We start from the raw sequence: 11,357 nt of genomic DNA on the forward strand, positions 1-11,357 counted from the left end.
GCAGCGCAAGTCTATAAGATAATTCATGTGGCGGTAGGTCACTAAAAGAATGTTCAGCAGCAACATTATAAACATGTCTAGAAATAGGATGATATATGTGCAAAATCACACTCGTAATAATTACTAAAACACTCAATAAAAACAAAATTAATAATGTCCTCATACAGTAGCTACGCAGTGATTTACAATACGCCTGTCGTTTCAACATTTCTCGGGTATTTTCTCTACTCAGGTCCAAGGGATACATGTCGGAGACAATTCAACCGCTTCACCTTGGAGAGGACTTAAACAATCAAATTGCTCGACTGTTTGGGCCTAAGCTTTAATTTATAGCACTGAGAGTCATTCTGTTCAACAAAAGGAAGTTTTGAATCAGTCTGTGAGGGAGTGCAGGGCACAGTGTCTATATCCGAGGATAGTCCATGAAATTTCTTAATGTGGCTGGAATGTATCCAGCCCTTGCGGCCCTCAACTTTCACGGCTGTTCTTGTGGTCAGCAGGACTAGCTTCGGTGCTTTCCACCTGGGCTCCAACTGGGTCTTCCGATCAAAATTTCTCACAAACACCAGATCCCCCGGAGCAACGTCATGGGGTTTCACCTCAGTGTTGTCAGGAAAAGCTGCAGCTACCTGTGAACGACAAGATTGTAGTGCAGACATCAAGGAAGCCAAGTAATCTGTCAGCATATTACAATTAACATCAGTTATTTTACGTGGTATAGGCGTCCCCCACATATTTGGTGGTCTTCCGAAGATCACCTCATACGGGGATAGCCCTGTTCGAGAGTGTGCTACCATTCTTATGTAAAATAGTGCAACTGGTAATGCTACTATCCAGTCAACACCTTTCTCCTTACATATTTTAGACAATCTGATTTTCAAAATTTGATTATGTCGTTCCACGAGACCTGCTGCCTCGGGGTGTCGGACACAGTGGAATTTCCACTGATATCCCAACAAAAGTGAGACATGTTTCATTAATTCGGATGAGAAAGGCTGGCCGTTATCTGAATATACAACACGTGGTAAACCGTACCGCGGGAAGAATTCTCGAACTAACTGTTTGGCAGTAGTCGGGGCCGTGTAATCTGATACTGGGTACGCCTCAGTCCATCGGGAGAGAGCGCAGACAACTACGAGAACATATTTGAATCCTCGACATCGCTCCATCTGGATATAATCCATTTGGAGCACTTCAAAAGGATGGTCAGGAGTCTGGAATCCACCCTGTTCTACGGGAACACTTTTTCCTGGGTTGAACTGACAACATATCATACAGGTACGGACTTTTTGTTTAGCTGCTGCTCGTAAATGTTTGTTGAACCAAATGTGTTGAATGCTATCTAGCATAGCTTTCTCTCCTAAATGCGCTGGGCTGTGAATTGTAGCTATAATGGCTTGGACCATAGAGTCAGGAAGAAACCATACAGATTTCTCCTTCGTCATCCATCCCTGATCTGTCTGGATCCCTCCTAGTTCAGTCCATTTCTTTAATTCTTCTGCAGTAGCATGTGTCTGTATGTCAATTACGTCAAGTGCGGGATCCTTAATTGTCATACACTGTGTTGGTGTCTGAACTATTGGCTTTGTCATGTCTAATGTGCGATTCTGAGCAGTCTGTTTAGCTGTTCTGTCAGCTAAATCATTGCCTTGAGAAATGATATCAGTAACCTTCGTGTGTGCTTTACATTTCATAATCGATATGGCAGTTGGTAGATGTATTGCGTCTAACAAGGCATGAATGAGGGTTCCGTGCTGAATGTGGGCACCATGGGAGGTTAAATAACCTCTCTCTCGCCACAGCACGCCGAAGTCGTGTACAACTCCGAATGCATAACGTGAGTCAGTGTATACATTAACTTTCTTATTTGTGGCTTGAATACAGGCTTGTGTTAGAGCAATAAGTTCTGCTGCTTGGGCTGACAAAGTATCTATACAATTTGTCTCAATAACTTCAGTGTCTGTTGTGACTGCATACGCGGCCACTAAGTCTCCTGTACTTGCTCTCATGCACGATCCATCTACATACAACGTCAGGTCTGGATCTAACAATGGAACGTCTGTCAAGTCTTGTCTAGGTTTCGTCTTTATTTCAATAATTTCAACACAATCATGAGCTAGTGGGTCTGTTCCAATTACAGGTAATAGTGTAGCAGGATTCAATGTATTACACCGTCGGATCTCTATGTGTGGCTGAAACAATGTCAGTTCATAACCGGTAAGTCTTGCTATGGTCAAGTGTTGTGTTTGTGTTCGGTTCACAAGAACTTCTACTGCATGTGGTACTTGTACTGTCAATGGATGTCCTAACACTATGGCATCGCTCTGTCTGATTGCTAAAGCTGTTGCTGCCACTGATTTCAGGCACGCGGGCAAAGCCTGAGCTACGGGATCTAATGTACTGGAAAAATAAGCACATGGCTTGCGTGATCCTGCTTGATCCTGAGTGAGTACTGACAAAGCAGTACCTTCGCGTTCTGTAACAAAGAGTGTAAAATGTTTGCTGTAACATGGTGTTGCTAAAACTGGTGCTTGGCATAAAGCTTCCTTTAGGCTTTCAAAAGCTTGTGTATGTTCCTGAGTCCAAGGGAGAACAGTCGATGTGGCTGCCTCCTGTGTGGTTAACTGAATGAGTGGTTTTGCTAGAAATGCGCACTGAGGGATCCACTGCCTACAATATGAAGTGAGGCCTTTGAAAGCCCGCACCTCCTTTTGTGTCTGGGGTATTGACATGTTAGCAATTAACTGGATGCGATCTGGTGTAAGCTGCCTTCCCTCCTTGGACAGCGAGTGACCAAGATAAATAACTCGCTGGACACAGAATTGCAGCTTAGAGGGAGACACCTTGTGCCCCTTGTCGGCTAGAAAATGTAAAACTGTCAGAGAAGCCTTTTCACATTCAGGTTCGCTTCTCGCGGTGATCAGCAGATCATCGACATATTGAAGCAGTGCAGTATTGACTGGCATGTGGATACTGTCAAGTTCTCGTTTCAGTGCTTGGCTGTAGATGCTGGGGCTTTCTGTGAATCCTTGGGGAGCGCGTGAGAATTTAAAGCTGCGCCCATTTAAACTGAATCCGAACAAATATTGGCTTTCCGGATCTATTGGGACGCTAAAAAAGGCATTCTTGAGATCAATTACAGTAAAGAATGTTGCTTCGGAATCAATTGCTGTCAATAATGATGATATATCGGGGACCACAGGAAATTGTGGCACAATGCACTTGTTTAGTTCCCGCAAATCAATAACCAATCGGTATACTGGCGGAGCAGTAGGGTCAGTTCGTTTAAGAATCGGAATTATCGGAGAATTACATACATTGGAGTCTGTTTCTACAACTACTCCTTGGGCAATTAACTCATCAATGATTTTCAGCAAAGCCACTACAGCATCTTGCGGTAACTTGTATTGTCGCATTCGTGGTAATACCACTCCTGCCTTGAGTGTAACTCGGTATGGTGTAATGTTCATGCAACCAACATCAGTAGGGCCTTGTGCCCATAGATGTGCTGGTAAAGTCTGTAGTCGGGGATCCATGTCTCTAGACACATAGTGACCTTTAAAATCACGTAAAAACAACCTTATTCCTCCCGGAGAACAACATATTATGGCTCCTAGGGCTTTCAGAGTTTTAATTCCTAACAAATTTTCTGGGCATGATTTAGTAAGCAATAAATCTGTAGTTCGTGTCAAAGGTCCTATCGTAAGTGGAAGAGGCTGTGATACTTCATTAACAATAGGTTTTCCTGAAAAACCAAGGGAAACATTTTGAGAGCCTGAGAGGGGTGCCCCTGGAACTTCACTACGTTTTATAGTTGTTCGACTTGCCCCTGTATCGAGTAAGAATTTTCTATCTTGACCTAATAATTCACTATGTACATAAGGTCCTTCTTGATCTACAGGAATCTCGATAAGCGGTAAGTCAACTTCCCTCTCTAGGCTGGTTCATGCGTAACGCTGATACTCAGGATATTCATACTGTGCAGTCTGATACATTTGTCGTGTGGTGGTTTGTGTGGCAGTAACAGGCAACGGTGGTGCAGCTGGCACAAACTGTATTGGCTGTTGTGCGGCTGGCATGGCCTGGGAATGTGGCATAGCTCCTTGTTCATTCTGATCTTGTCTGAGTGGCCGTGATCTTTCTTGTGTTTTACCTATGGCGATATTGTGTTTTAAAACTGGACAATCGTGTACGTAATGACCTGGCTTTTTGCAATAATTGCATGTCCCTTTTACCGGTCCTGCTGAATCGGACTGTGTCATACCCTTTTTATGTCCTTCAGCCGGTACTGTCTGAGACACTAGCATTTTCATTTTTGTATCTTTCATACGTCTTTGTTCGTGTTCCTGTTCATCTCTAATTCTATTGTGATGATACTGTAACATTTGTAGCATTTGTGACGGAGTGTTACTTTGCCAGGTACTCTCGAATTTCAATATTCTATTCTTTACTGGAGGTAATGCATTTTCTACTAATTTTGTCACAAATAAATGTGGATACGACTCACTACTTGTTTTTATACCACTATTTATTCCAAAACATTTTTCAAATCGGGCATAATAGTCACTTGTGTCTTCATCATGCTTTTGTTTACAGGCCGTGATTGCACCCCAATCTTCCTTTTTCGTAGTTAATAAACGTGGCAGTACTTGTACTAGTAAACCTGGTAATGCTTTGACTTTATCCCCGAGCCCTGAACCTGCAGCTCGGGCCTTTTCTTCCGTTTCTAATGCTGTCCAATCTATCTTTTGGTCTCCCACTTCCCACTCTTTTTCTTTCAGTTTTTCATAAATGCCAGCAGGTAAGAGCACCTTTAATATCGTCATAATATCAGGATAGGTATACTCTCCCATCAGCAACATGTCCTTAATTTCTCGGTGGAAACCCGCTGGGTCTTTGTCATGACTTGGTACTACTTTCTTCATTTCTAACAATTCAATTTTTGATATGGGTGTGTATACAAATACACGGTGAAACTCATTGTCTTCGCCTTTTATTGGGTGCACTTCTCGTAAGGGATTTTGTCTATCCATATAATACGGCGTTCTTTCTCTGCGGGGCAGCGGGAAAGAATCCGGACTTACAAAAAGGACATACTGTTTACGTGACACTAATATTTCTTTAATTAACTTGTTACTAGAACCTCTCCATCTGTTCGTGAGTAGTTCCGTTAATATATCAGGTAAAGGACCAGGGTCAGCATGTTGGCTCTTATATAGTATAAGGAGTTGCTGAATCATATAGATTCCAGCTAAACGTTGTTCATCTGCACTAAGGTTAAAAAACGTGTGTGCTACGGTCTCATCACCGTATTTTTCAGGACTGTCAATCCAGTGAACGGCTGATCTGGCCAATTCTTGCTCATCCATGGAATCGAGGAGGTGGTAACCCCTTCGTTCTCGTAGTAGTTTATCTGCGACTTGGAACAGATGTTCAGGAGACTTTAAATTTATTACAGGCGTCGGATACGTTCTGCTATTATTTGGACATACAGAGGGTATGGGATCAGAAAAGCATCTAGTATTATCACAGGATCTTCCTCTGCCTACGTATGCTATGGTTTCTGACTGTCTTGCGGAATTCCCTGATTCGGAGACTTCATCTTGCTCGAACTCGTCTGTTTCCAATCTTTCGTCGTGAATACGTTCTATTTCCCTACGGATTTTTCGGCACATGGCTATTATACAGTTTTTCTTATCGTGTCTCCCTTCTGATATATTCTGGCTCCATCTTGTAAGAATAAGCATTGTATTCGGGTCTACCCCCGGACGGTCTTGATTTCTGATCACGCAGTTTATGAGGAAACGTAACAGTTCCCCCTGTATCTCTACTTTTTGGAATTCCATAGCTCTGTTAATACATTCTGGGTCTCGCCCTGTTTGGACAAAATGATATATGTTATCTAGATGCGTAGTCATTCCTGGTAACCTTGCTAAATACTCTGCGGCTCGTCTGATACGTAATTATGCCAGGACCATTTCGTCCTCTTTACCGACCACCGGGTCATATCTACAATCTATAAGGAGTTCCTTAAGCGTACGTTCACTTACGAATTTGGGTGTACGTGAATGCGCTGATTCTTGGAAAACAAGTTTATTTATTCTAGGTGGCGTAAAAGTATTGCTTGTACCTCCCGTGGCCCCTTCAGGGGCGTCGGGTGTGAATGGATTCGTCGAACGTGATACAGCAACTATAGGTGTCGGTACCACTGTAGAATCGATTGCGGGGACAGATGCGGAAACAGATGTGCTTGCCGGAGCTCGTGTCGGGACTTGCTGTTGCACGGGGACAGATACCTGATCCTGACGTTGAACCCCTCCGCCAGACGGTCTATGTGGTGTGGGGTTAGCATACTCGGGAGCTGCGTCATCTAGATATGAGGAGAGAAAAACATCTTCTGCGGTTCTGGGATGCCCTTTTGGATGTACCTTAATTGGAAATAATGGGGGTGGCAAGTCTTTTGGCATCTCTGGAACAGCCTTAGGTAGTCCTTCAGCTAGGAGGGGATACATACCACTCATAAGAGCGTTTCTTTGTCTATCTACTTGTTCTGATTTTACTCGGATACCTTCCTCAATTAATATATTTTCTTGAACTTCCTTTGAACTCTCTTTACTCCTCTCTTCCTGTCTACGTGCTTTTTCTGTACGTCTATGAGATTCTTTACGCCATAACTCAACAGCGTCTTTCTGTGACTGTCTGACTTTTCTTTTCCATAACTCTTCCTCCACTTTCATGATGCACTCTGCATCCCAGGTTCCCGCTGCGGGCCACCTTTGACTTTCCGGCAATCCCTTGGTATAATCTACCCATAGATCAAGAAACAATATGGCATCTAAGCCATGCTTGTGATACATAAAATGCCCTGGGGTGTCCCTAGGAGGAATAGGAACTGCTTCTTCGAGCACCCCTTTTCTGGTAGTAATCTGTCTTAACTTCGAGAAGAGCGGCATCTCGACAACTGATCTGATACTTACTCTTGAATTCACTTAATACGGAAAACACAATAATGAACGGTGAACAATGAACAATCATTCATACCACAATATGCAAGACATTTGAACACTTTAAACATTTAAACATTAAACATTTTAAAAATGACCGACGATGATGACAGTCTGCATAACTAATCACCAAGCTGAATTCTTGACAATAACTGAATACTTCGGAATACTTGATATACTGCTAAACAGTACATATACACTGCTAAACAGTGCAGACCGGATTTGTGTACCCAAATCCGTCTTGACCGGCACAACCTATGTGCTGTCAACACGCCTCCCCGGCGATGGTACTCACCGAGTAGCTCCTTGAAACGGAAGGCCTCAGAGAATGAACGGGACTCGATGACTGCGGACAGCGGACCCTCTGGACATCGGGATTTCGAAAACCTGGTGGGCCTCTGTATACCTCGGATCTTGCTCTCTCAGCTAGGCTCTGGTCGGGATACTTCGCACTTCTCACCGCCTCGTCTGGGTTGATCGCAGCCTCAGTCGCCCCCGCTTGACCGGAGAGAGCTTACAGGAAATCCTGCTGGTACGCGTTTATGGTCCGTCCAGCTGTGGCAGGAGACCGGGCCTGCAACGCACCGCCGGCGCGTGAGATGAGAAAGTGTCCCTGTTCGGGCGCCATTATGTGGTAAATATTCTTTTTACCTTGACTGAATTTCATACGGAATCTAAAATAAAGTAAAATAGCTCAGAATAACAAGAGGCAGAATCCGTGGTATAAGAGATTTTCTGAATGGGCTTTATTCCAAAATGGCCGACTCGAGTGGCGGCCTTCAGGTTCCGTCACCACGAGGGTTCAGGAAGTGAAGTACAATACTTTATTGACAAGAAGTAACTTTTATAGCTCATACATTACAATGAAATGAATGCAAAAGGCGTAACAATTGATAAGAGAAATGACATAGTGGTACGTAATCGAAACTAGGCGTAATAAGGAGCAGAAAGAAACATGATTGGCTCTGATTATCATGCATAGGTGGATCTATAAGATAATACTTAACATAGATGCGCGCGCAGCAGCATGACGTGTGATTGACGTGCAACTAGGGGGTGAAGGGGACTTGACATTTAGCTCTACATGTGGAGACGAGAAGTCTGGGGGGTCAAGTCAACCTAATCCCAAATCATATCTAACATCCTATGTTTAGAGAACTATGTTATCCACAAGAAAAGACTCTCGGACAGAATCTATTCTATACTGACTGTGTGTGCGTGTACAAGCGTCTAAGTGTCTATATGAGATGCGAGGGGCAGAAAACTTTCCATGGCAACAGGGCTATGAATTACTTGCAGGAGGACGGAAAAGCCGAGTCCTTTGCTTGTGAGCTAAAGGAAATGTTTACCTAAATCACTGGACAGGAATGCATCGGCTGAAGAGCAAAGTAGATAATTCGAAGGTGAAATACAGCTTCTTGGCAGGCAGGCAAAACTGGCCGAGGCAGGCACCGTTAGCTGCACAGGGAGTAGGACAAAGTTCATGGATACAGATGCGAGCTCAAGCTGAAGCTGTCAGAGACAGAGAGCAGGGAAGGCTTTGAGGACAGAATCGGGCCTACTTGCCTGAACTGTAAAAATGGAGTAACATAGCCATATAAAGTCGGTGGCCTTTCATACTTAGGAATCGAATATCCAGCCCATTGATGGCGGATCTGACAGAGAACATGTTGACGGTGGACGCACATATGTTTGCGTTTTGGAAACTGGAACTGGAGGGAACATACATGTACTTGTGACATGCACATAGAACCGTTGGGGTCCAAGATAGGGGACATAACTGATCAGGAAAATCCACATTTCCACATCGCAGCCTCAGTCGCCCCCGCTTGACCGGAGGGAGCTTACAGGAAATCCTGCTGGTACGCGTTTATGGTCCGTCCAGCTGTGGCAGGAGACCGGGCCTGCAACGCACCGCCGGCGCGTGAGATGAGAAAGTGTCCCTATTCGGGCGCCATTCTGGACGTATCGGACGTGTCGGATCATTAAAACATCTGGTTTTATTAAAAGATCTTCCTTTACCTACATAAGCCATCGTTTCTATTTGTCCTGTAGGCATTTCGTCCTCATCTCCCTCTGATTCATGTTGATCTGACTCTAATCTTTCTGTATGTATTCGTTCTATTTCTTTGCGAATCTTACGGCACATAACTGCTATACATGTCTGTTTATCATGTTTCCCTTCTGATATATTCTGACCCCATTTGGTAAGTACTTGCATTTCCTCCTGATCTACCCCAGGCCTATCTCTGTTTCTGATCACACAGTTTATGAAGAAGCGTAACAGTTGTCTCTGTACATCCACTTTCTGGTATTCCATAGCTTCGTCAATACTTTCAGGGCCTCGCCCTGATTGGACAAAGTGATATATATTGTCTAAATGTGCCACCATTCCTGGTAGCGTCGCTAAATATCTTGAAGCTCGTCGTATACGTAGTGATGACAGCAGCATACCGTCCCGTCTACCGGGCACAGGATCATATCTACAATCCACTAGATGCTCTTTAAACAAGTCTGAAGTTGCTAGTTGGGGTGTACGTTCGTATGCTAAATCTCTAAGGGATAATTTATTTCCTCGAGGTGGCGTGGCAAAAATTTCTGTCGTACCTCCTGTCGCACCATCTGAGGTGTTAGGCACGAAAGGATTTGTTGGATGTAAGATAGAAGCTGTAGATGTAGGAAAAGCGGTAGAAGCAGATGGACCTGTGGGAATGTGCGTAGGAGTTTGTTGTTGCGGGGATACAGACGGATGATCTTGGCGTTGAGCACCATCGGTGGGCGGTGCGTGTGGCGGAACATTAGCATATTCAGGAGCTACATCATCTAAATAGGAAGAAAGGAAAATATCTTTTGCTGTTTTGGGATGTGCTTTTATCGGGAGCAATGGGGGTGTCAAGTTTTTCGGTATTTCCGGGGTGGCCTGAGGTAACCCTTCGGCCAGAAGAGGATACATACCATTCATAAGAGTGTTTCGTTGTCTGTCTACTTGTTCTGTTTTTACTCAGGTACCTTCCTCAATTAATAAATTTTCTCGGGTTTTATTCGAATTCTCCCTGCCTTTCTCTTCCTGTCTGAGCGCTTTTTCTGTACGTCTATATGATTCTTTACGCCATGAATTCAATGGCGTCTTTCTGTGACTGTCTGGCTTTCTTTTTCCATAATTCTTCTTCTACTCTCATGATGCAATCTGCATCCCAGGTCCCCGCTGCGGGCTACACTACACCACACCAATCCTTGGTGTAGTCCACCCATAGATCAAGAAATAATACGGCATCTAGGCCATGCTTATGATACATAAAGTACCCTGGAGTGTCCCTAGGTGGAATGGGAACAGCTTCTTCGAGTACCCCTTTTCTGGTTTTGATCTGTCTTAATTTTGAAAAGAGCGGCATTTTTAGACCTTATTATTTGAACACACTTGATACAATAAACACAATAATGAACAATCATTCACACCACAATATGTAGAACGTACTAAAACATTTAACATTTAACAGTTTAACGAACGATGATAACTAATAGGAAACTAGTTACTGACATAATACTAACACTAGATAATACTTAATTATATGCAAGACATACTAGATATACTGCTAAACAGTACAGATACACTGCTGAAACAGTGCAGACCGGATTTGTGTACCCAAACCTGTCTTGACCGGCACAACCTATGTGCACGTTTAAATGCCTCCCCGGCAATGGTACTCACCGGGTAGCGCGGAACGGAAGGACTCGGAACTGAACTGAAACTGGACCGGACTGGACTCGACTCGACTGGACTCGGAACTTCGGAACCTGGTGGGCCTCTGTATACCTCGGATCTTGCTCTCTCAGCTAGGCTCTGGTCGGGATACTTCGCACTTCCCACCGCCTCGTCTGGGTGTTGATCGCAGCCTCAGTCACCCCCGCTCGGCCGGAGGGAGATACAGGAAATCCTGCAGGTACGCGTTTTTGTCCGTTCAGCTGTGGCAGGAGACCGGGCCTGCAACGCACCTCCGGCGCGTGAGATGAGAAAGTGTCCCTGTTCGGGCGCCAATTTATGTGGTAAATATTTCATTACCGGTACTATTTTTATGCGGTAAAGTCTAGTAAGAATAACTCAGTAAAAATAAGAGGCAGAATCCGTGGTATTAGAGGTTCTGAAAGGCTTTATTCCTCTACAAAGGAATTACAGTTCGAACCGTAGGCTTCAAATTCCATCACCACGAAGGTTCAGGAAGGGAAGGCAATACATTATTGACAAGTAATGATATTTATATGAAAAGTATTACATTAAGACAGATGCAGGAGGCGTAACAGCTGATAATACAGATAATGATACACATACGTAATGAAAAAAGGCGTACATATAGG

Source organism: Triturus cristatus, chromosome 7 (genome assembly GCF_964204655.1).
Source record: "Triturus cristatus chromosome 7, aTriCri1.1, whole genome shotgun sequence".
Taxonomy (NCBI): Eukaryota; Metazoa; Chordata; class Amphibia; order Caudata; family Salamandridae; genus Triturus; species Triturus cristatus.